The sequence below is a fragment of the Bombina bombina genome, chromosome 5, assembly GCF_027579735.1.
Source record: "Bombina bombina isolate aBomBom1 chromosome 5, aBomBom1.pri, whole genome shotgun sequence".
Classification (NCBI taxonomy): Eukaryota; Metazoa; Chordata; class Amphibia; order Anura; family Bombinatoridae; genus Bombina; species Bombina bombina.
The window spans coordinates 893741239-893766014 of record NC_069503.1 but is presented as its reverse complement, the minus strand read 5'-3'; positions in this window follow the sequence as shown (position 1 = coordinate 893766014).

Sequence of the window (24776 nt, the reverse complement as noted above, 5' to 3'; positions counted from 1 at the left end):
ATTAGAATGCAAGAAAAAGATACAATTCTGAGGTTCTATAACTGTTTTATCTAAAGCCAATGGAGAAGATATATTTATTCCCAACATCCATTCAAACCCTATTTTCATTAAGGCAGCCATATTGTAGTATTTGATATTAGGTAAAGGTAATCCTCCTTTAGAGTATGAAGCAAATGGCTTCAGGAAAGAAATTCTAGATTTCTTCCCTTTCCACAGAAATTAACAGTCATAAAAAATGTTTAATATCTATCACCGAGATTACGAGTTTTGTGGTAACAGGGGTGCGTTGCTAACAAGCCTTTTTTTTAACGCTCCCTTAAGACAACCCTGGTATTACAGTTTTTTTTAAACCCGGCATTAGCCGCAAAAAGGTGAGCTCCACATCTTACCTCAATACCAGCGTTGCTTACAGTAGCGGTAAGCTGGCTAAACATGCTCGTGCACGATTTCCCCATAGGAAACAATGGGGATGAGCCGGCTGAAAAAAAACCAAACACCTGCAAAAAAGCAGCGTTCAGCTTCTAACGCAGCCCCATTGATTCCTATGGGGAAATAAAAGTTATGTCTACACCTAACACCCTAACATGAACTCCGAGTCTAAACATCCCTAATCTTACACTTATTAACCCCTAATCTGCCACCTGCATTATATTATTAACCCCTCCGGACGCCGCCGCCACCTACATTATCCCTATGAACCCCTAATCTGCTGCCCCCAACATTGCCAAACCCTACATTATATTTATTAACTCCTAATCTGCCCCCCCAATGTCACCGCAACCTACCTACATCGCCGCTACTATAATAAAGTTATTAACCCCTAAACCTAAGTCTAACCCTAACCCTAACACCCCCTAATTTAAATATAATTTAAATAAATCTAAATAAAATAACTACAATTAAATAAATTATTCCTATTTAAAATTAAATACTTACCTATAAAATAAACCCTAAGCTAGCTACAATATAACTAATAGTTACATAATAGCTAGCTTAGGGTTTATTTTTATTTTACAGGCAACTTTGTATTTATTTTAACTAGGTAGAATAATTATTAAATAGTTATTAACTATTTAATAGCTACCTAGTTAAAATAAATACAAAAGTACCTGTAAAATAAAACCTAACCTAAGTTACAATTACACCTAACACTACACTATCATTAAATTAATTACATAAACTAACTACAATTAACTACAATTAAATTAAATAAACTAAAGTACGAAAAACAACAAGCACTAAATTACAGAAAATAAAAAAATAATTACAATTTTTTTAAACTAATTACACCTAATCTAATCCCCCTAATAAAATAAAAAATCCCCCCAAAATAATAAAATTCCCTATCCTATACTAAATTACAAATAGCCTTTAAAAGGGCCTTTTGCGGGGCATTGCCCCAAAGTAATCAGCTCTTTTACCTGTAAAAAAAATACAATACCCCCCCAACATTAAAACCCACCACCCACACACCCAACCCTACTCTAAAACCCACCAAATCCCCCCTTAAAAAAACCTAACACTACCCCCTTGAAGATCACCCTACCTTGAGACGTCTTCACCCAGCTGGGCACAAGTGGACCTCCAGAGGGGCAGAAGTCTTCATCTGATCCGGGCAGAAGAGGACCTCCAAAAGGGCAGAGGGCTTCATCCAGGCGGCATCTTCTATCTTCATCCATACGGAGCGGAGCAGGTCCATCTTCAATCCAGCTGACGCGGAGCATCCTCTTCAGTCCAAGCGAAGAATGTAGGTTCCTTTAAATGACGTCATCCAAGATGGTGTCCCTTGAATTCTGATTGGCTGATAGGATTCTATCAGCCAATCGGAATTAAGGTAGGAAAAATCCTATTGGCTGATCCAATCAACCAATAGTATTGAAGTTCAATCCTATTGGCTGATCCAATCACCCAATAGGATTGAGCTTGCATTCTATTGACTGTTCCAATCAGCCAATAGAATGCAAGCTCAATCCTATTGGCTGATTGGATCAGCCAATAGGATTTTTCCTACCTTAATTCCGATTGGCTGATAGAATCCTATGAGGCAATCGGAATTCAAGGGACGCCATCTTGGATGATGTCATTTAAAGGAATCTTCATTCTTTGCTTGGACTTCGTTTGAAGAGGATGCTCCGCGTCGGCTGGATTGAAGATGGACCCGCTCCGCTCCGGATGGATGAAGATAGAAGATGCCGTCTGGATGAAGACTTCTGCCGCTTGGAGGACCTCTTCTGCCCGGATCGGATGAAGACTTCTGCCCCACTTGTGACCGGCTGGGTGAAGATGTCTCAAGGTAGGGAGATCTTCAAGGGGGTAGTGTTAGTTTTTTAAGGGGGATTGGGTGGGTTTTAGAGTAGGGTTGGGTGTGTGGGTGGTGGGTTTTAATGTTGGGGGGGTATTGTATTTTTTTTTACAGGTAAAAGAGCTGATTACTTTGGGGCATTGCCCCGCAAAAGGCCCTTTTAAGGGCTATTTGTAATTTAGTATAGGGTAGAGAATTTTATTATTATTTTTTTTATTTTTATTTTATTAGGGGGATTAGATTAGGTGTAATTAGTTTTAAAAAATGTAATTATTTTTTATTTTCTGTAATTTAGTGTTTGGTTTTTATTGCACTTTAGTTTATTTAATTTAATTGTATTTAATTGTAGGTAGTTTAGGTAATTAATTTAATGATAGTGTAGTGTTAGGTGTAATTGTAATTTAGGTTAGGATGTATTTTACAGGTAAATTTGTACTTATTTTAACTAGGTAGCTATTAAATAGTTAATAACTATTTAATAACTATTCTACCTAGTTAAAATAAATACAAAGTTGCCTGTAAAATGGGGGCAGCAGATTAGGGGTTAATAAAATTTAACTAATGTTTGCGAGGCAGGAGTGCGGCGGTTTAGGGGTTAATATATTTATTACAGTGGCGGCGATGTCCGGTCAGCAGATTAGGGGTTAAAAAGTTTATTTAAGTGTTTGCGATGTAGGGGGGGGGCCTCGGTTTAGGGGTTAATAGGTAGTTTATGGGTGTTAGTGTACTTTTTAGCACTTTAAGAGTTTTACGTTACAGCGTTAGCCCATAAAACTCCAAGACTCGTAATACCGGTGTTAGGCAAATCCCATTAAAAAGATAGGATACGCAATAGACGTAAGGGGATTTGCGGTAAGCTCGAGTCGCGGAAGAATTGAAAACCTCACTTGTTTGGAATTAGGCGCATAGATATTTACCAACGTCATCATGTGGTGATTTATTTTACAAACTTGAATAATGTAGCCGGCTTGGGGATCGGATTCTAAATATATATGCTCATATATGAGGTTATTACTAAGGTATATGGACTAGAAGGAAGCTTCTAAAATTGTCGGGTATCCCTTAGCAATGTGCGTGGTACCTGAATCCCGAGTCCAATGAGTTTCCTGGACAAAGGCTATGTCTATTCTGGATTTTCGCATAAAGGTCATCAGGCAGCTGCGTTTTGTAGGGGACTTAAGGCCCTGGGCATTTATGGTGAGGAGACGAAGGTCGTCTATCCTGATAGAAGAAAAAAAAAAAAAAAAAAGGGGGGGGGAGAGAGTGGGTTGAAAGAAGTGTGAGTAGTAGTGACAAAGATGAATGGATGTAGTAGTGTTTATTATCTGGTTCAGTGTATTCCCACAAGTAGTATATCAGTAACTAAATGGATAGGGCTCAATGTTAGACATGTGCGATTCGTTTCGGATCGATTCGGAAAATTCAGAGATTTGGATCGATTTGAATTTCCGAATTAAAATACTGCCGAATCTACCGAATAAATCCGAATCGAATTGAATACATCCGAATCGATTCGAATACATCCGAATCGATTTGAATACATCCGAATCGATTCGGATGTATTCGGTAGATTCGGATGGCCATGTATTACACTAGTATTGTACAGTATATTAGGTTTTATCACTCTGCTATGGGTTAAACCTAATATACAGTACATAATACTAGTGTAATACACAGCACATCCCAGCTAACACTTACCGAAATTCAGAATTTCAGAATCGATTCGAACCAAATCGAACCGAACCGAATCAAACCGAATTTTTACCGAATCCGAAAGATCCGAATGTTCAAATTCATTCGAATTTTTCCGAATTCAAATAGATCCGAACCGAAATTCGAATCGATCCGAATCGATCCGAACCGAAACAAATTTTTCGAAGCTGCACAAGTCTAGTCAATGTGTATAATGCGTCTAACTGCACTGCAAAAAATATATAATATATCGAGGTGATACAGCTGTCTAAAGGGAAAGAAGTAGGCGGAGTATAAGATCTGCGATCCCTATTAATGGTAGGGATGTTATGGTTTAAACAGAGCGGTAGAGGAGAGCAGAGCGTTAGTGTTAAAAGGGAGAAAGAAGATCTCAGGGTTGTATGGTCTGTGGTGAGAAGAGAGGAAAGAGGATGAGAAAGTGTAGGGGAGACCGGGAGGGCATGTACCCCCCATAGAGGGGACAAAACTGAGTCTGGTTAAGGAGAGGTATGTCTTAAGTTCTAGGCTCTAATGTAGTAAACTGAGTCCAAAAAAGAGTTTCATAATATATCAGCCGGGTCCCACTGAGTGTCAAAGGAACCTCAAACAGGTGCTGCCATTGGCTATTCACTAATAAATGGACGTAAAGAGTGATGAGAGTCCTCGAGAAGTCTGAGAATTCTAACTCAAGACAGAGACAATTATCTATTTTATCTTTAAAGAAGTAAAATTTTAGCTGATGAGGGCTAAAAAGTGGGGTGCACTTAAGTCTTACCAGCAGGTGACCTGGATCCCCCACATTTGCATATATTCCTAGCAGTTGAATACTCCTAAATTCAGAGAATGGGGAAAGGGGTAAGTTATGTCTAGTAGTGTAGACCTATGTAAAGTGGCCAAGCTATGGGTACTAGGTAAGACACATATTTATCTTAGGACTTGTAAATTTGACTTATAAGATATGTACCCGTTTGTTTGCTCATTTTGTATTCAGAAAATGTTATCTGCCTTCTCCCAAGAGTTACTATAAGGTCCTCGTAAAGTAAAAATGAGCTATTCAATGTTAGGAGAGTAAGTAATGTACCCGTATGTGAGCTCATGTTTTTGGACCAAATGGGGATCTTAGGGTTCAAAGTGTTCAAAGTGTCCTTTCTTTTGTTTTGTGTAGAGGGTTTCCTGCAAAGGGGCTGTCCTTTAGGTGCTGCAAAGTTTAGTGTGAAGACTGCAGAAAGTAGAGATTAGCTATTCAGAATTAGTAGGGTAAGATATGTACCCGTATGTAAGCTCAGGCTACTGACCAAAGAACCTGAGCTGTCGTTGAAGTGTGGGATGGTGTAAGTCTTTAAGGGGGAACCTTGGGGCTCAGAGTGTCCTTTCTTTTGCCCTGTGTAGAGGATCTCCTAGGAAGAGGTTGCCATTCAGGTGCTGACGAGTTTAGGGTCCCAGTTTGTACCGAGAATGTAGGAGTATGGTTAGAATTCTGTGTGAAACCTAATGACTGTAGAATCTTCATTCCCTGATCCGGTGATTTGATCACATAGGATCGGTCTTCGTGCTGGAAGAAGATCTTGACAGGAAAACCCCGCCTGTATTTAAGTTTATGACGGCGTAGGCTCTGAGTGAGTTGCTGGAATGACCTTCTCTTGGCTAGAGTGTATGGAGACAAGTCAGGAAATATTTTGATACCTGGACTACCTCAGAAGTAAATCCCAAATTACAGCTGGTTTGTATGAGCTAAGTTAAATGAGATTCAGAGGTGTTGAAAGCAGGGTGTTTCCTCTGTGTGAGATCAAATAAGTATATAAGGTCTCCTAGATATTTGTTGCGGACCCTCTTTGCTTATGATAACTTGCTGGAGATAATGAGGATACTTTCTGATCTCGTCGCAGAATGACTCAAAAATAGACATCTGGGTGATTCAAGCAGGATATATGAGCAGAAAGATGCTGGTTATAGAGCATTTAAATCACCCCCCAGAATATAATGGATCTCTGCTAGTGATCAGGGGTATCCAATTAGCTGAACTAGACTCCTGTATACTGGTGCTTTAAATGTGCTCAAGGTATAAATCACTTACTTGGGATGCCAGTATCTGGATATGCTACAGGTAAAGGATCCCTGTAATCACTGTGTCCAAACTTCCTCAGACTGCCTCTGCTGCAAAATTGTTACAGAGCTCTCCGCAAACCCCCTCTGTGTCAGATGGGCTGGATAAGGCTTCAACGTGTCTGCCTCTGCTGTCTGCTCAGGACTCGCGTGTAGAGAGCTGCGAGTATGTCGGGTGAATAAAGTCAAGGTATTTTATAATTAAGGGTCTAGGTAAATTATTTATGCTTATATTATTCTCTTTAAGTAATCCCAACCTATGCGCTCTTTCAACTTTAAATGTCCCTTGACTATTTGGGAATCCTAATAGCTTTGACAGTACTATCTGAGCAAAGTTTATTAAATCTGGAGATTTTACATTCTCTGGAAGTCCCACAACTCTATTTTCCAGGTCCTCTATTTTATCCAACATAGCCTTATTTTCAGATAATAACTGTTAGTTTGTCCTCATTTTCTCCTTTTTATCTACCATTAGTCTTTGTTCTGCCTCTCCAGTTCTTGTATTTAGTATATGCAGTTCATTAGAAATATTATCCACAGCCCTCTGTATTTATCAATTTTTGGTATAATTTGGACAGTGATTTGAGACACAGTTGAGATAGATATGTCTTCCATTTGATCTTCAGAAGAGATGTTTAAGCTTACTTCTTGTGTAGTTTTTTGTCCATTTTTAGCTTTAGGAGGCATTTTATTTGAGTATTTATCCATATAGTGAAAGAAAAAGATTGCCTTTGCCTTTACACTTAAACAGTGGGTAGATATATTCACTCCTTATTTGGTTAAATAGCCATATAAAGTTCAACACAAGAGCCAACTGTGAATTATAGCAGATCCTTCTTTAAAAAACAAACAAACATGGAACAGACCTGACTCCAGATGGGGTATTTTCCACTCTTCAACCTCTACCAGAGAGAATTCCAACCCTGGGAGATCTTTTGAAAACTTAAAATCAGGGAAAATGCTTCTGCATTTAGGATAGCTTTCAGAGGGACCTCTTTACCCGCAGTTGTCAATGGTCAGGATGGATGTTCCCACAACTATCTCACCCCCAGAGTCGTCCCGGATCTTGAAGGGGTTTTGTGTAGGCCTGCATTCTCATACCTACACTTCTCCAATCCTCCTTTTAGCATGTTACTTCTATGGTAGCAGAAGTGTATTGTACATTCTACACTCAGATTCTGAGCTGCGAAAGTGGCAGGTGTATCTTTGCCTAGGCCTTGGATCCAGCAGCGGTCTCCTGCAGCGCATTTGAACACCCTAGTACAGTGCGCGCAGTCGATGCTGTTCGTCCTCCACTGACCCGGTACAAATTCAAGTCAACTGGCACCTTTAAAGAAACAGTCAACTCAAAAGTAACCATTCATGATTCAGATAGCATATGCAATTTAAACCACATTCCAAATTTACTTTTATCATCAAATTTGCTCTGTTCTTATGTTATTCTTTGTTGAAAGCTAAACCTAGGTAGGCTCATATGCAAATTTCTAAGCGCCAGGGTGCCAGGAATCAGACTGAGATGAGAAGGGCAAAAATAATCACACCTTTATTAATAACAAAAATAATAAAAAGTCCACAAGTCAAATAACAAGCCAGGAGTCAAAACCAGAGCTGGTAGTCAGACGAGCTGAGTCAGGAGCCAAAGCGAGTAGTCAGACGAGCCGGAATCAGGAACAAGCAGCACAGCAAAGTCAGGAACAAGCCAGGGATCAGGAACCAGAAGAGGCGTCAGACTAGCCATGTAATACACAGGAACAGGAACATAGGAACTCACAAACAGGTCTGAGACAACGCAAGGGAAAACCATACTGAACAGAGGCCCTTTAAATAATAAGTGACGATATAACAATTCTGAGACTGCAACCTGTCTCACACAGATGATGTACAACAGTCTGGCCATAAGAGGGCGTGCAGGAAATGAGCAGCATCACACACTCTGTACCAGATTCACTAAGAAAGGTGAGTAAAATGGCTGCCAGCAGCACATGGCAAACAAAGCAGGAAAAAACCCTGACACTAAGCCCTTGAAGGCCGCCTTTTAACTTAGTGCATTTTGACAGTTTTTCACAGGCAGACAGTGCTAGTTCATGTGTGCCATATAGATAATGTTGCGCTTACGCCATAGAGTTATTTATGAGTTAGCACTGATTGGCTAAAATACAAGTCATCAAAAGAACTGAAATAAGGGGGAAGTCTGCAGAGGCTTAGACACAAGGTAATCACAGAGGTAAAAAGTATATTAATATAATCGTGTTGGTGTTGCAGAAATAGAGAATGGGTAATAAAGAGATTATCTATCTTTTAAAACAATAATAATTCTGGAGTAGACTGTCCCTTTAATGTACAGGGGTTGCTAAAATGATGAATGAGGGAGATCCACATATAATTAACACTCAAATCACACAGTGATGAACATGAGCTCCTCAAGACACAGAGTATTAACCCATTCCTGCCAGTCATATATGCGCTATAATTATAACCTTTGTGTTAGACATACAAAGCAGATATTATTCCATTATAAGAGGGCATACGGACAGCAGTGGTCAAAACATTACTGCCCCCAAACACAGAACAATTATTAACCCCCTTCTGAAGAAAAAGTACAGCAAGGTAACCTCCTTAGTAGAAAATTGATTAACCATTTATGGGTTAGATTATGAGTGGCACAGTAACTGTTGCATGAGAGCAGCAAGGGGTTTATCACAGGTGCGCAAGTCAGAAGTAGCACATGTATTATAAGTTAAAACTAAACATGTTCTCTCATGCGCAATTATACTTTATTGGGAAAAAAATTGCATAATAAGTTATAAGGGCTCAAAGATAGTCTTACGGCTAGATTACGAGTTTTGCTTTATGAGCGGCTTGGTGCAAACTTGCAAGTTATTTCCACCACTCAACTCCCTATAGCGCTGCTATTACAGGTTTTCAAAAACCTGGCGTTAGCAGGCAATATGTCAGCGTTGAGCTCCATTGAGCTCCATACCGCACCCAAATACCAGCGTTGCTTTGAGCTGGTTTTACGTGCTTGTGCACGATTTCCCCATAGACATCAATGGGGAGAACTGGCTAAAAAAAAGCCTAACACCTACAAAAAAGGAGCGTAAAGCTCCATAATGTAGCCCCATTGAGTCCTATGGGGAAAGAAATTTTATGTTTACACCTAACACCCTAACATAAACCCCCAGTCTAAACATCCCTAATCTGCTGCCCCCAACATCGCCAACACCTACATTACACTTATTAACCCCTAATATGCCGCCCCTGACATCTCCGCCACAGACCGACACTTATTAACCCCTAATATGCCGCCCCCAATGTCGCCGACACCTACATTACAGTTATTAACCACTAAACTGCTGCCCCCGACATCGCCGCCACCTACCTACACTTATTAACCCCTAATCTGCCGTCCCTGACATCGCTGCCACCTACCTACACTTATTAACCCCTAATCTGCCATCCCCAACTTCGCCGCCACTATACTAAAGTTATTAACCCCTAAACCTAACCCTAAGTCTAACCCTAACCCTAACGTAACCCTAACACCACTAACTTTAACATAATTAAAATAAATATAAATAACAATTACAATTAATACCTAAATAATTCCTATTTAAAACTAAATACTTACCTATAAAATAAACCCTAAGCTAGCTACAATATAACTAATAGTTACATTGTATCTAGCTTAGGTTTTATTTTTATTTCACAGGTAAGTTTGTATTTATTTTAACTAGGTAGACTGGTTAGTAAATAGTTATTAACTATTTATTAACTACCTAGTTAAAATAAATACAAATGTACCTGTAAAATTAAACCTAACCTGTCTTACAATAACACCTAACCTTACACTACAATTAAATCAATTACATTAATTAAATACAATTAACTAAATTACAAAAAAATAAACACTAAACTACACAAAATAAAAAAGAAATGATCAAATATTTAAACTAATTACACCTAATCTAATAGCCCTATCAAAGTAAAAAATCCCCCCAAAATAAAAAAACCCTAGCCTAAACTAAACTGCCAATAGCCCTTAAAAGGGCCTTTTGTGGGGCATTGCCCCAAAGAAATCAGCTCTTTTACCTGTAAAAAAAAAAATACAAACAACCCCCCAACAGTAAAACCCACCACCCATACAACCAAACCCCCCAAATAAAATCCTATCTAAAAAAACCTAATCCCCCCATTGCCCTGAAAAGGGCATTTGGATGGGCATTGCCCTTAAAAGGGCATTTAGCTCTTTTCAGTCCAAACCCTAAGCTAAAAATAAAACCCACCCAATAAACCCTTAAAAAAAACTAACACTAACCCCTGAAGATCCACTTACAGTTTTTGAAGACCGGGCATCCATCCTCCACGAAGCCGGGAGAAGTCTTCATCCAAGCGGGCAGAAGTCCTCAACGAAGCCGGAAGAAGTCTTCATCCAAGCGGCAAAAAGTGGTCCTCCAGACGGGCAGAAGTCTTCATCCAGACGGCATCTTCTATCTTCATCTTCAGCCAATAGGATTGAGCTTGCATTCTATTGGCTGAGTGGAACAGCCAATAGAATGTGAACTCAATTCTATTGGCTGATTGGATCAGCCAATAGGATTGAAGCTCAATCCTATTGGCTGATTGCATCAGCCAATTGGATTTTTTCAACTTTAATTCCGATTGGCTGATAGAATTCTATCAGCCAATCGGAATTCAAGGGACGCCATCTTGGATGACGTCCCTTAAAGGAACCTTCATTCTTCAGTAGCCATCGTCAGAAGAGGATGCTCCACGCCAGATGTCTTGAAGATGGAGCTGCTCCGCGTCGGAAGGATGAAGATAGAAGATGCCGTCTGGATGAAGACTTCTGCCCGCCTGGAGGACCACTTCTTGCCGCTTAGATGAAGACTTCTCCCAGCTTCATTGAGGATAGATGTCCGGTCTTCAAAAACTGTAAGTGGATCTTCGGGGTTAGTGTTTTTTTAAGGGTTTATTGGGTGGGTTTTATTTTTAGCTTAGGATTTGAGCTGAAAAAGAGCTAAATGCCCTTTTAAGGGAAATGCCCATCCAAATGCCCTTTACAGGGCAATGGGGAGATTAGGTTTTTTTAGATAGGATTTTATTTGGGGGGTTTGATTTTGAGGGTGGTTGGTTTTACTGTTGGGGGGTTGTTTGTATTTTTTTTTTACAGGTAAAAGAGCTGATTTCTTTGGGGCAATGCCCCGCAAAAGGCCCTTTTAAGGGCTATTGGCAGTTTAGTTTAGGCTAGGGTTTTTTTATTTTTGGGGGGGCTTTTTTATTTTGATAGAGCGATTAGGTGTAACTAGTTTAAATATTTGATAATTTCTTTTTTATTTTGTGTAATTTAGTGTTTATTTTTTTGTAATTTAGTTAATTGTATTTGATTAATATAATTGATTTAATTGTAGTGTAAGGTTAGGTGTTAGTGTAAGACAGGTTAGGTTTTATTTTACAGGTAAATTTTTATTTATTTTAACTAGTTAGTTAGTAAATAGTTAATAACTATTTACTAACTAGTCTACCTAGTTAAAATAAATACAAACTTACATGGGAAATAAAAATAAAACCTAACGGCTAGATTTAGAGTTCTGCGGCCAAAGGGGTGCGTTAGCTAGGCGTGTATTTTTTCCCCCGCACCTTTTAAATACTGCTGGTATTTAGAGTTCACAGAAGGGCTGCGTTAGGCTCCAAAAAGGGAGCGTAGAGCATAATTTAACGCCACTGCAACTCTCAATACCAGCGGTGCTGACGGACGCGGCCAGCTTAAAAAACGTGCTCGTGCATGATATCCCCATAGGAAACAATGGGGCAGTTTGAGCTGAAAAAAACCTAACACCTGCAAAAAAGAAGCGTTCAGCTCCTAACACAGCCCCATTGTTTCCTATGGGGAAACACTTTCTAAGTCTGCACCTAACACCCTAACATGTACCCTGAGTCTAAACACCCCTAGCCTTACACTTATTAACCTCTAATCTGCCGCCCCCGCTATCGCTGACCCCTGCATATTATTTTTAACCCCTAATCTGCCGCTCCGTACACCGCCGCAACCTACGTTATCCCTATGTACCCCTAATCTGCTGCCCCTAACACCGCCGACCCCTATATTATATTTATTAACCCCTAATCTGCCGCCCCCAACGTCGCCGCCACCTACCTACAATTATTAACCCCTAATCTGCCGACCGGACCTCACCGCTACTATAATAAATGTATTAACCCCTAATCCGCCTCACTCCCGCCTCAAAAACCCTATAATAAATAGTATTAACCCCTAATCTGCCCTCCCTAACATCGCCGACACCTAACTTCAAGTATTAACCCCTAATCTGCTGACCGGACCTCGCCGCTACTCTAATAACTGTATTAACCCCTAAAGCTAAGTCTAACCCTAACACTAACACCCCCCTAAGTTAAATATAATTTTATTCTAATGAAATAAATTAAATCGTATTAAATAAATTATTCCTATTTAAAGCTAAATACTTACCTGTAAAATAAACCCTAATATAGCTACAATATAAATAATTATTATATTGTAGCTATTTTAGGATTAATATTTATTTTACAGGCAACTTTGTATTTATTTTAAACAGGTACAATAGCTATTAAATAGTTAAGAACTATTTAATAGCTACCTAGTTAAAATAAATACAGGTAGCCCTCAGTTTACGCCGGGGTTAGGTTCCAGAAGGAATGGTTGTAAATCGATACCATTGTAAATTGAAACCCAGTTTATAATGTAAGTCAATGGGAAGGGAGGGAGATAGGTTCCAGGCCCCTTTCAAAATTGTCATAAGTAACACCTAATACATTATTTTTAAAGCTTTGAAATGAAGACTTTAAATGATAGACAGCATTATAAACCTAATAAAATAATAACACAACACAGAATATATAATTAAACTAAATTAAATTTACAAAAACATTTGCTAAACAACATTATAAACCTAATAAAATAATCACACAACGCAGACTTCACTTGCATTTTTCTGCAAACAGTTCTTTCTATGCATTCCAATCTGGACTGAGTTATAGACAGGAAGATCTTGTTCCTTTGAAATCTGCTTGATAGCTCAGGTCTGGTTACACTGATTAATTTAAGCTTGCTTGGCTTTGCTGCAACACAAGCGGACAGCTCCACCTACTGGCTATTTCAATAAATGCACTGCTTCTCAATGCTTTTCAATAGCAGTCACATGACTGGAAAAAAAGGTTGTTATTCTGAAACGGTGTAAATTGAACCGTTGTAAAACGAGGGCCACCTGTACAAAATTACCTGTAAAATAAATCCTAACCTAAGTTACAATTAAACCTAACACTACACTATCATTAAATAAATTAAATACAAATACCTACAAATAAATACAAATAAATACACTAACTAAAGTACAAAATATAAAAAAAGAACTAAGTTACAAAAAATAAAAAAATAATTTACAAACATTATAAAAATATTACAACAATTTTAAGCTAATTACACCTACTCTAAGCCCCCTAATAAAATAACAAAGCCCCCCAAAATAAAAAAAAATGCCCTACCCTATTCTAAAATAAAAATTGTAAAGCTCTTTTACTTTACCAGCCCTTAAAAGGGCCTTTTGTGGGGCATGCCCCAAAGAATTCTGCTCTTTTGCCTGTAAAAAAAAACATACAATACCCCCCCAACATTACAACCCACCACCCACATACCCCTAATCTAACCAAAACCCCCCTTAAATAAACCTAACACTAAGCCCCTGAAGATCTCCCTACCTTGTCTTCACCACGCCGGGTATCACCGATCCGTCCAGAAGAGGGTCCGAAGTCTTCATCCTATCCGGCAAGAAGAGCTCCTCCAGAGGGTCCAAAGTCTTCATCCTATCGGGCAAGAAGAGGACATCCGGACCGGCAAACATCTTCATCCAGGCGGCATCTTCTATCTTCTTCCATCCGGCGCGGAGCGGGTCCACATTCAAGCAGCCGACGCGGAGCCATCCTTCCTCACCGACGGACTAACGACGAATGAAGGTTCCTTTAAGGGACGTCATCCAAGATGGCGTCCCTCGAATCAGCAAATCTATCAGCCAATCGGAATAAAGGTAGGAATAATCTGATTGGCTCATGGAATCAGCCAATCAGATTGAAGTTCAATCGGATTGGCTGATCCAATCAGCCAATCAGATTGAGCTTGCATTCTATTGGCTGTTCCGATCAGCCAATAGAATGCGATTGGATGAAGATGTCTGCCGGTCCGGATGTCCTCTTCTGCCCGGATAGGATGAAGACTTTGGACCCTCTGGAGGAGCTCTTCTTGCCGGATAGGATGAAGACTTCGGACCCTCTTCTGGACGGATCGGTTATACCCGGCGTGGTGAAGACAAGGTAGGGAGATCTTCAGGGGCTTAGTGTTAGGTTTATTTAAGGGAGGTTTGGGTTAGATTAGGGGTATGTGGGTGGTGGGTTGTAATGTTGGGGGGGTATTGTATGGGTTTTTTTACAGGCAAAAGAGTAGAATTCTTTGGGGCATGACCCGCAAAAGGCCCTTTTAAGGGCTGGTAAGGTAAAAGAGCTTTACAATTTTTATTTTAGAATAGGGTAGGGCATTTTTTTATTTTAGGGGGCTTTGTTATTTTATTAGGGGGCTTAGAGTAGGTGTAATTAGCTTAAAATTGTTGTAATATTTTTATAATGTTTGTAAAAAAAAATATTTTTTGTAACAGTTCTTTTTTTATTTTTTGCACTTTAGTTAGTGTATTTATTTGTATTTATTTGTAGGTATTTGTATTTAATTTATTTAATTAATTTATTGATAGTGTAGTGTTAGGTTTAATTGTAACTTAGGTTAGGATTTATTTTACAGGTAATTTTTAAATTATTTTAACTAGGTAGCTATTAATTAGTTCTTAACTATTTAATAGCTATTGTACCTGGTTAAAATAAATACAAAGTTGCCTGTAAAATAAATATTAATCCTAAAATAGCTACAATATAATTATTATTTATATTGTAGCTATATTAGGGTTTATTTTACAGGTAAGTATTTAGCTTTAAATAGGAATAATTTATTTAATAAGATTTATTTTATTTTGTTAGAATAAAATTATATTTAACTTAGGGGGGTGTTAGTGTTAGGGTTAGACTTAACTTTAGGGGTTAATACATTTATTAGAGTAGCGGTGAGGTCCGGTCGGCAGATTAGGGGTTAATAATTGTAGGTAGGTAGCGGCGACATTGGGGGGCGCAGATTAGGGGTTAATAAATATAATATAGGGGTCGGCGATGTTAGGGGCAGCAGATTAGGGGTACATAGGAATAATGTAGGTTGCGGCGGTGTGCGGTCGGCAGATTAGGGGTTAAAAAATTTTAATAGGATAATATGGAGGAATGTTCTAACAGGTGGGACTTCCGGGGCGGAGCTTAGAGAGTCAGGCAGGCTGGAGCCCGACTCGCCAGCTAAGCGTTTCTATCAAGCCGCAGTGCCGCTATCCTAGCCGGGAAGGAGGACCAATTTCCGGGCGGATACTGAGCCGGGATCTGGGTCACTGGCACAGAAGTCCCAGAGTGGCGTTAGGCCGATTCGCCACGGCCACAGCTTGTGTGTTGGAGCCCTTCAGGTCCACCGGAGATACTCTGACGAAGGTCCCACTGCGTCTGGAGTCATCAGACAGACGCCACACTGAAGCGAGCCTAATCGTTACAGTACTTAAGAAAAGTACTCTCTACAGAAAAAGAGGCTACAGTTCCAACACTGACCGGCAAAGCAATAATAGCCGCAGGATCACTAAAGAGTTACAGGTGCCGTATACACTACCTACGCAGCTGGCCACGTTGAAAACTTACGAACTGTGAATACAGAGCGGGAAGTCACTCTACTGTTCGGCTCCCTCGAGGGAGAGGAGAAAGGCCGAGAGACGGCGCTAGGCAGTGCGCATAATATGTAGGAGACGCAGATGACCCGTCAAGAAACCCCTGCTACCTGCTGTCTACTTCAAGCCTGTTAAGCCTTTCCCCGGTCAGAGCTGTGGACGGATCAAAGAGAGGCGCCGGGCAGGGAGACATCCCGATAAGGAAAAGCTACAATCTGCTGGCCTGGACCGGCTCTCCTTACTTTACCACGAGGCAGTGGCAACTTTATTGCTCTTCAATCGGCTAGCTGTGCATAAGAAGAAACCCTCGCTACCAGCTGTCCACTTTAAGCCCGTTAAGCCTTTCCCCGGTCAGAGCTGTGGACGGATCAAAGAGAGGCGCCGGGCAGGGAGACATCCCGATAAGGAAAGCTACAATCTGCTGGCCTGGTCCGGCTCTCCTTACTTTACCACGAGGCAGTGGCAACTTTATTGCTCTTCAATTGGCTAGCTGTGCATAAGTCTCATTCAGCTCTTCTCACACGACATTATCAGTTGGACATTACTTACCCCTACTACAAAAGAAGGTGTTCCTGATCTATCCTGGGCTACGCAAGTATCTGAGCCATTCTGGCCTTTTTTTTCTTTTTTACGATTTGCCTCTATGAAATTCCCAGCATAAACTGAATTGACTGTAGTTCACATTCTCCCCGTGCATTGGGACGTTACCCTCTAAGACTTTTATTGCATTTTTCTCTTTGTCAGATATCTGAAGTCAAAAAGTCATATAAAAATCATGTTTATAATCATACTGCTTCTACAGAAAATGATCTTATTGCAATAGAAGTTATGTACAGGTGTTAAACTAATTGCACTGTTCTTATTTGAGGTATCTAGTAATCTTGGCTTAGAAACTAATAACATATATAAGATTGAAACTGAGGGTGTCAGATACTAGCAGCTGCTGTCCGGGTCCTGCATTCTGTGGTATTTGTTCATTTGTTCTTCCTGGTTCTTTTCTTTCTATGATCCATCCTATGGTCTATAAGGATAATTAATATATTGCTAATATACATGCTGTAGATCTGTTATCAATTGCCTTATATAGTTCTACCTGAGGTATCAGACATATTGTGGTTTTGAACCTGAAAATACCTATATCTGTTATAGTACAAGCAGTATTACCACTCTGTCACCCACATTATTTGCATTTTCTCCCACTGCTAATTTGAAGCCTAGATCTGATAGTCTAGTAGATACTGAGGAGACCTAGCAAAATTTGTTGTTCCCCCATTGTATGACTTTATTTAACTCTAGCAGGCTTTAAAAACACTCCACTTTAAAAAAAAAAAAAAAAAAAGAAAAAAAAAGAAAAAAAAGCATGTGCACTTAATCTCTTTTTTTTTGTTTAGATATACAATAATATTCTTTTTGTTTTTTAAATACTTTCTGATATCACCCCCCCTATACAGGGTACTACACGTTTTTTTGTTATTTTTAGGCACAATAACACCAAGAATCACTTACAAGATTGGATAATTGTATAGCTATTTTCACTTAATGGAAAAATTTGTCACCCAGGTGAAACACAATTCACCTATAATGCCTGCCAAAACTAAGGAGAAAAAAAGTAAACTAATGGAGGTCAGTTCAGACTCCTCCTTAGAAACCCAGACAAACCTTTCTGATACACAATCATTGATAACTCAGCTAAGTCAACTGTTTATACCCCAATTTGATGTTATCAAAAAAGATCTATCAAATATTACATCTAGGCTGGAGGTAATCTCCTCAGAGGTTAAACAGTTTGCTTCTAGAATCACTGAGGCTGAAACCAGAATTTCAGACCTAGAAGATCTGGTAAACACACAAGAAAATATATTACAAAAACAAGGTGACAAAATTTGTAACTTACAAAATCGCCTGGAGGATCTGGAAGATCGCTCCATGCGTAATAATATCAGAATTGTCGGCTTACCCGATACCCCAGAATTTGAGGACCTGCTGCACTTTTCCTCAACGGTCCTCCCACAAGCTTTAGGGTTCCCCCCTCATCTTCTCCCCCTTTCAATAGAAAGAGCTCATCGAATAGGCCCTAGAAGGGTCAATCAAGATGGCACACCCAGAAATAGAATTTGTATCTTTAAAACTCTTAGATTTCAGGATAAACTTCAAATTCTCAAACTATTTAAGAAAATAGAAACATTCACTATAGCAAGCAAGAAGATTCTGTTATTTCAGGATTTCTCTAATGAAACTGCTCTCAAGAGAAAAAGTATGGCCCCCTTCTGTACCCAATTGATTAATAAAGGAGAAAATGCACGGATGGTTTATCCTGCAAGGATTATAATATTGAAGGAAGGTAATAGGATATCTCTTGGCTCTGTAGAAGAAGCGCAGAAATATTTATCAGATGGCTCCTAATGTAAATTTTAAGTTCTGTATGTTACTTGTTTTGTTTTGTTGGGTTTCTTGTGTTTTTTTTTTGTTTTTGTTTTTTTTCTCTCTTTCTCTCTTCCTCTCCCCCCCCCCCATCCTATAGTCATCAGGTGCTGATATATATATGTTTGAACTCAAATATCTCTATCTTAGATAATGACCACAATAGGATTTAATCCAGTCGAGGAATTTAAGCTCCTCTCCTGGAATGTAGGAGGAATAACCTCACCAATAAAACGTAAAACAGTTATTCAAAGAATGGGGAAATTAAACCCCTCTATTGTTTTCCTACAAGAAACCCACCTTAAAGATACTGAAATATCCAAACTTCAGTCTAAATGGGTAGGGGAAGTCATAGCGACCCCCTGCGCCTCCAGAAAAAATGGAGTTGCAATTTTGATTAATAAAAACCTGACATATAAGATCTTGAACATAGAAAGGGATCCAGAAGCCAGATTTCTCTTAGTACAAATTCAAATCCATGAGGCCAGAGTATTTTTATGCAATATATATGCTCCTAACAAATTTTCACCCAAATTTTGGAAACTAATCCAGTCTAAACTATTTCCCCACATTAACCAAAATGTTATAGTCGGGGGCGATTTTAACATGTCTCTATCTGCTGAACTCGATAGATTTGATACTAGAAACAAACAAGAATATGATCGGCAAGCTAAATATTTTAGATCCTTTTGCAACAAGATGAAACTTGTTGATATTTGGAGAATTAAAAATCCTGATTCTCGGAAATTCACTTGTGAATCCAAAACATACAAGACATTCTCGAGAATCGATTATATTTTAATATCAGAATCTCTATCTATATTTAGGCTAACCCCCCAGATACATGATATTGTCATATCGGACCATGCTAGTATATCGATCCTGTTCCCCTCTTTGAGCCAACATAAGAGTAATAATTTTACATTTATTTCCCCAAATATCTGTATAATAATCCCAGATTTACGATATGGCTGAGACAAACCTGGAGAGAATATTGTGAAAACAACATAACCTATATTAATAAAATAGAGATTTTCTGGGAAACTGCTAAAGCAGTCATAAGAGGAGAGATAAAGGCCTATTTGAGTATCATAAAAAAGAAATCGGCCGCACAAGAGACACTCTTAGCTAACCGAATCAAGACTGCCTATGAAAGGTATAATAATCTGCGTAACGATCAAAATTGGAAAAAATATACAGAAGCCAGACAGGAAAGGGATATTGTAATAAAGCAAAAAATTCAAGAGGAAGAAACAAGAAATAATCTTCTTTTTAAAGGCTTTCATGGCTGTTCCGCTAAATTCCTAGCTAAATTAACCAGAAATAGGAAAAAGAAAAATTATATCTTGGCCATAAGGGCAGGGATCCAAAGATACTCGGACCCCAATGAAATTGTTAACTTTTTTCATACTTACTATCAACAACTATATACTGGAACAGAACCAGATACAATCCAAGAAGAAAGGTTTTGGTCCAGGATTAATCTCCCGAAAATGTTAGACACAGACATAGCAATATTAAATGCCCCTATAACCCAAGAGGAAATTAGAAAAGCCATAACCAAGACTAAACTAAATAAGGCAGCAGGTCCCGATGGTATCCCAGCTGAATTCTTCAAAATCTTATCGGAGGAAATAGTAGAGACCCTGGAAAAACTTTTCAATAACTATTTCACTAATGATCAACCAATCTCAAAAAATTTCACTGCTGCAAATATCTCCCTAATCCTTAAAAAAGATAAAGACCCGGAAGACCCTGCGTCTTACAGACCTATATCTGTTCTTAATACAGATTACAAAATCTTAACTTCAATTATAGCTTCCAGGCTCTCGATTTCTTTCGATAAAATAATCCACCCCGAGCAAACAGGCTTTATGAGTTCCAGGAATTCCTCAAAAAGTATCCGCAAAGTTTTAACATGTATAGATTATATGTATAATACTGATCAAACACAATTTACACAAGCGAAACAAGATAAAGCCCTAATTAGCCTCGACGCCGAAAAAGCGTTTGACGCAATCACATGGAATCACCTATTTAGAGCACTCGAACAATTTGGCTTTAGAAATCAATTTACTCGATTTATACACAATATCTATAGAAATCCAATCTCATATCTATTAGTTAACTCCAAGGTCTCTCCTGCGTTGACATTAGGTAGAGGTACTAGGCAAGGCTGCCCCCTGTCACCATTTCTTTTTAATATAGCTCTAGAACCGTTAGCAATCTGGCTTAGAGACATTATTGGCGGTATTAGATTTGGCGCGCAAGTTTTAAAACTCCTAATCTATGCAGATGATCTATTGATATTCATAGGAGATCCTGCCCAAGAAATTCCTGCTGTCTTAAATAGCCTCAGTACTTTTAGTTCATTCTCAGGTTACAAAATCAACTCAAAAAAAAGTGAACTAATGTGGATTAAAAAGGATAGCCGTGCTAAGTTCAACTTTCCGTTCCAAATATCGGAAACACTTAAATATTTAGGCATTTATATTCATCCCAATCCCAATTGTTGGTATAAGTTAAATTTTCCCCCTTTGATAAAGAAAATTCAAACCGACCTAGAAAATTGGACCTCTCTACCTATATGGGTATCAGCTCGCGTCGGCCTTATCAAGACAATTATATTTCCTCGGTTATTATATCCACTTCAGAACTTACCTTTACTGATTCCTGCGATAGACCAATATAAATTATATTCTTTTTTTTCCAGATTTATTTGGAAAAATAAGAAACCACGTATTGCACTTAAAAAACTAATGAATTCACTTGATTCCGCGGGACTTGCGTTGCCAAATATACAATATTATAATATTGCCTGCTTAGCCAAAATTGCCATAGACTGGTTAGCTGACACAAATATTTTTTCATGTTCGATAATGGAAAATTACATGGTAACTCCTTTTTCTGTTAAAGCTAGCTTGCATTATCCAGCAAAAGAGTTACCCTATAATATCAAGGGATTGATAACTATAAATAACATTATTAAAGCCTGGCAGAAATTTTGTTCAATTATTGGTGTTGATTACTCTTTCTCTGAATTTCTCCCAATAATTGGTACGATTGATTTTTCCCCAGGTTATTCTCAGGCAGCCTTTAAGAAATGGGCGGATAAAGGACTCATTAATTTATATCAAATTTTTCATGAGGATGGTTATATACGTTCATTTGAGTCTCTTGTTACGCAATTCGACCTTTCCAGACAGGATATGCTTGCTTATTTCCAGATAAGACATTATCTTAATAAACATAATTGGGAGCTGAGTCGAGGTCTAGCATGGTCAGATATTAAAAAATGTATCCTGAAATTCAAAACGGGATCATCTTCAATTTCCCTCATGTATGACATTATGCTTAATAAACAGAATCAACTCAGCCTTAATGATACTTTTGCTTCATGGACACTGGACTGTCCAAACTTGGAAGACGGAGAATTAAAGGCTAGTTGCATTTTAGTAAACAAATGCCGAATTCCATCCAGCTGGAAAGAGTCTCACTTTAAAATTATAAATAGGTCATATATAACACCTGTTAGGCTGGCAAAAATGTATAGCTCACAATCTACTAAATGCCCCCGTTGTGCATATCCCAGGGCAGACCTTTTACACATGTTTTACTATTGTCCAAAATTAAAACAATTGTGGAACAAACTCTCCTTCTGGTTAAAAATACACTATGCCACCGAAGTCTCATTTAACTCAGAAAATATCATCTTTCTAAATATTCATGTTACTGATTCTCCTCTGAGATCAAAAACCTTAGTATCCATTATTATGTCTATTAGACATCTTATCACAAAAAACTGGAAATCAAAATATGTACCCTCCTTTGCTATGGTTATGCAAGAAATACAGAATCAAATAATCTTTGAATCTTTTCACCTTAAATCTTCTAAAGAAAAAAAAATAAAAAAGTTCATTCTGGATTGGTTACCCGTAATTAAGTCTTATACTCTACACATCCAAAAACGTATCTTGTTCCCATTTTTAAGCTCAGATAGTTTTGCAGAATTTGTATTACATAATGAATTTCCGGCTTCGTGGATTTCCTGTTACAGGGAATAGGAGCCTCATGAACTAAGGTAATGATCATTCACTATGATAGTTTCAGGTCTGGCTGAGAGGGGGGGAGGCGGAGGAGAAGAGAGAGAGGGGGAGGCGAAGGGGAGAGGAGGAATTTAATCTACTTTTTTCTCCTTTTTTCTTTTTTTTTTCTCTCCTCTTTTTTTTTTTTTTTTTTTTTTATTTCGTTTGACAGGGAATCAGAATTAAGTAAGAGGTAAAAAACTTTTTTTCTTTCTTTTAGAGATTCATCAAGTTAAAATGATGAATTCTAGATTGTTAAGCTATTTATTTTTTGGGTATTTATGGCTTAAGTTTATTAAGCTAAGATGATATTTATGCATTATAAACCTCAATTGTGCCCTAATGGTTATTTTGTCTGATTCAGTTTACGTTATCTGAGTTATGATTCTATGTCCAGTCATCTTTCTTCTTTGCAAATAATTAGCTTAGTTATTATTTAAAGACGACCGAAAGACATAGGCTATTAAGTTTAGCCTATTAACTCAATAGTATAGATGGTCAATGTTTGTCAATATTATGTGTATGACACTAACTTTTTTTTTCATTTTTTTGTTTTTTTTGTTTTTTAATGTACACATATTTGTATCTTGATCAAACCTGTCATCCTGCCCTGCGTGGCATATTTTATTTGAGATTTGTTTTTGTCTTTTTTATTTTTCTGTCTTATCTTGTGAATTATTCTTAATAAAAGAAAATTACTTTAAAAAAAAAAAAAAAATTTTTTAATAGAGTGGTGGCGATGTGGGGGGGCCTCAGTTTAGGGGTACATAGGTAGTTTATGGGTGTTAGTGTACTTTAGAGCACAGTAGATAAGAGCTTTATGAACCGGCGTTAGCCCAGAAAGCTCTTAACTCCTGGCTTTTCTCTGCGGCTGGAGTCTTGTCGTTAGAGTTCTAACGCTCACTTCAGCCAAGACTCTAAATACCGGCATTAGAAAGATCCCATTGAAAAGATAGGATATGCAAATGGCGTAGGGGGATCTGCGGTATGGAAAAGTCGCGGCTGGAAAGTGAGCATTAGACCCTTTCCTGACTGACTCTAAATACCAGCGGGCGGTAAAAACCAGCGTTAGGACCCCCTAACGCTGGTTTTGACGGCTAACGCAGAACTCTAAATCTAGGCGTAAGTTAGATACAATGTAACTATTAGTTATATGGTAGCTAGCTTAGGGTTTATTTTATAGGTAAGTATTTAGTTTTAAATAGGAATTATTTAGGTATTAATTGTAATTTTTATTTAGATTTATTTTATTTATGTTAAAGTTAGTAGGTGTTAGGGATAGGGTTAGACTTAGGGTTTAGTTTAGGGGTTAATAACTTTAGTATAGTGGCAGCGATTTTGGGGGCAGAAGATTAGGGGTTAATAACAGTAATGTATTTTGCGGCAATGTTAGGGACAGCAGATAAGGGGTTAATAATATTTAACTAGTGTTTGCGATGTGGGAGTACAGCGGTTTAGGGGTTAATATGTTTATTATAGTGGCGGCGATGTTGGGAGCGGCAGATTGGGGGTTAATTATTTTATTTTAGTATTTGCGATGCGGGAGGGAGTCGGTTTAGGGGTTAATAGGTAGTTTATGGGTGTTAGTGTACTTTTTAGCACTTCAGTTATGAGTTTTATGCTACAGCTTTGTAACATAAGAGCCATAACTACTGACTTTCAGTTTACGGTACGGATCTTGTAGTTATAGGCTGTACCGCTCACTTTTTGGTCTCCCAGGCAAACTCGTAATACCGGCGCTGTGGAAGTCCCATTGAAAAGGACTTTTTGAAAGGTGCGGTAGTTACGTTGCGTTACGGCCAAAAAAGTGTGAGGTACAGATATACCTGCAAAACTCGTAATACCAGCGGTAGTGAAAAAGCATTGTTATGAAGCTTTTTCACTCATAACGCAAAACTCGTAATCTAGCCGTTAGGTATTAGGGGAAAAAAGGACTACTGAGTGCTTTAACATAGAGATATATACAGGTAGCCCTCAGTTTATGCTGGGGTTAGGTTCCAGAAGGAATGGTTGTAAATTGAAACCCAGTTTATAATGTAAGTCAATGGGAAGTGAGGGAGATAGGTTCCAGGCCCCTCTTAAAAGTAACACCAAATACATTATTTTTAAAGCTTTGAAATGAAGACTTTAAATGCTAAACAGCATTATAAACCTAATAAAATAATCCCATAACACAGAATATATAATTAAACTAAGTTAAATGAACAAAAACATTTGCTAAACAGCGTTATAAACCTAATAAAATAATCACACAACACAGACTTCCCTTGCATTTTTCTGCAAACAGTTCTTTCTATGAATTCCAATCTGGACTGATTTATAGACAAG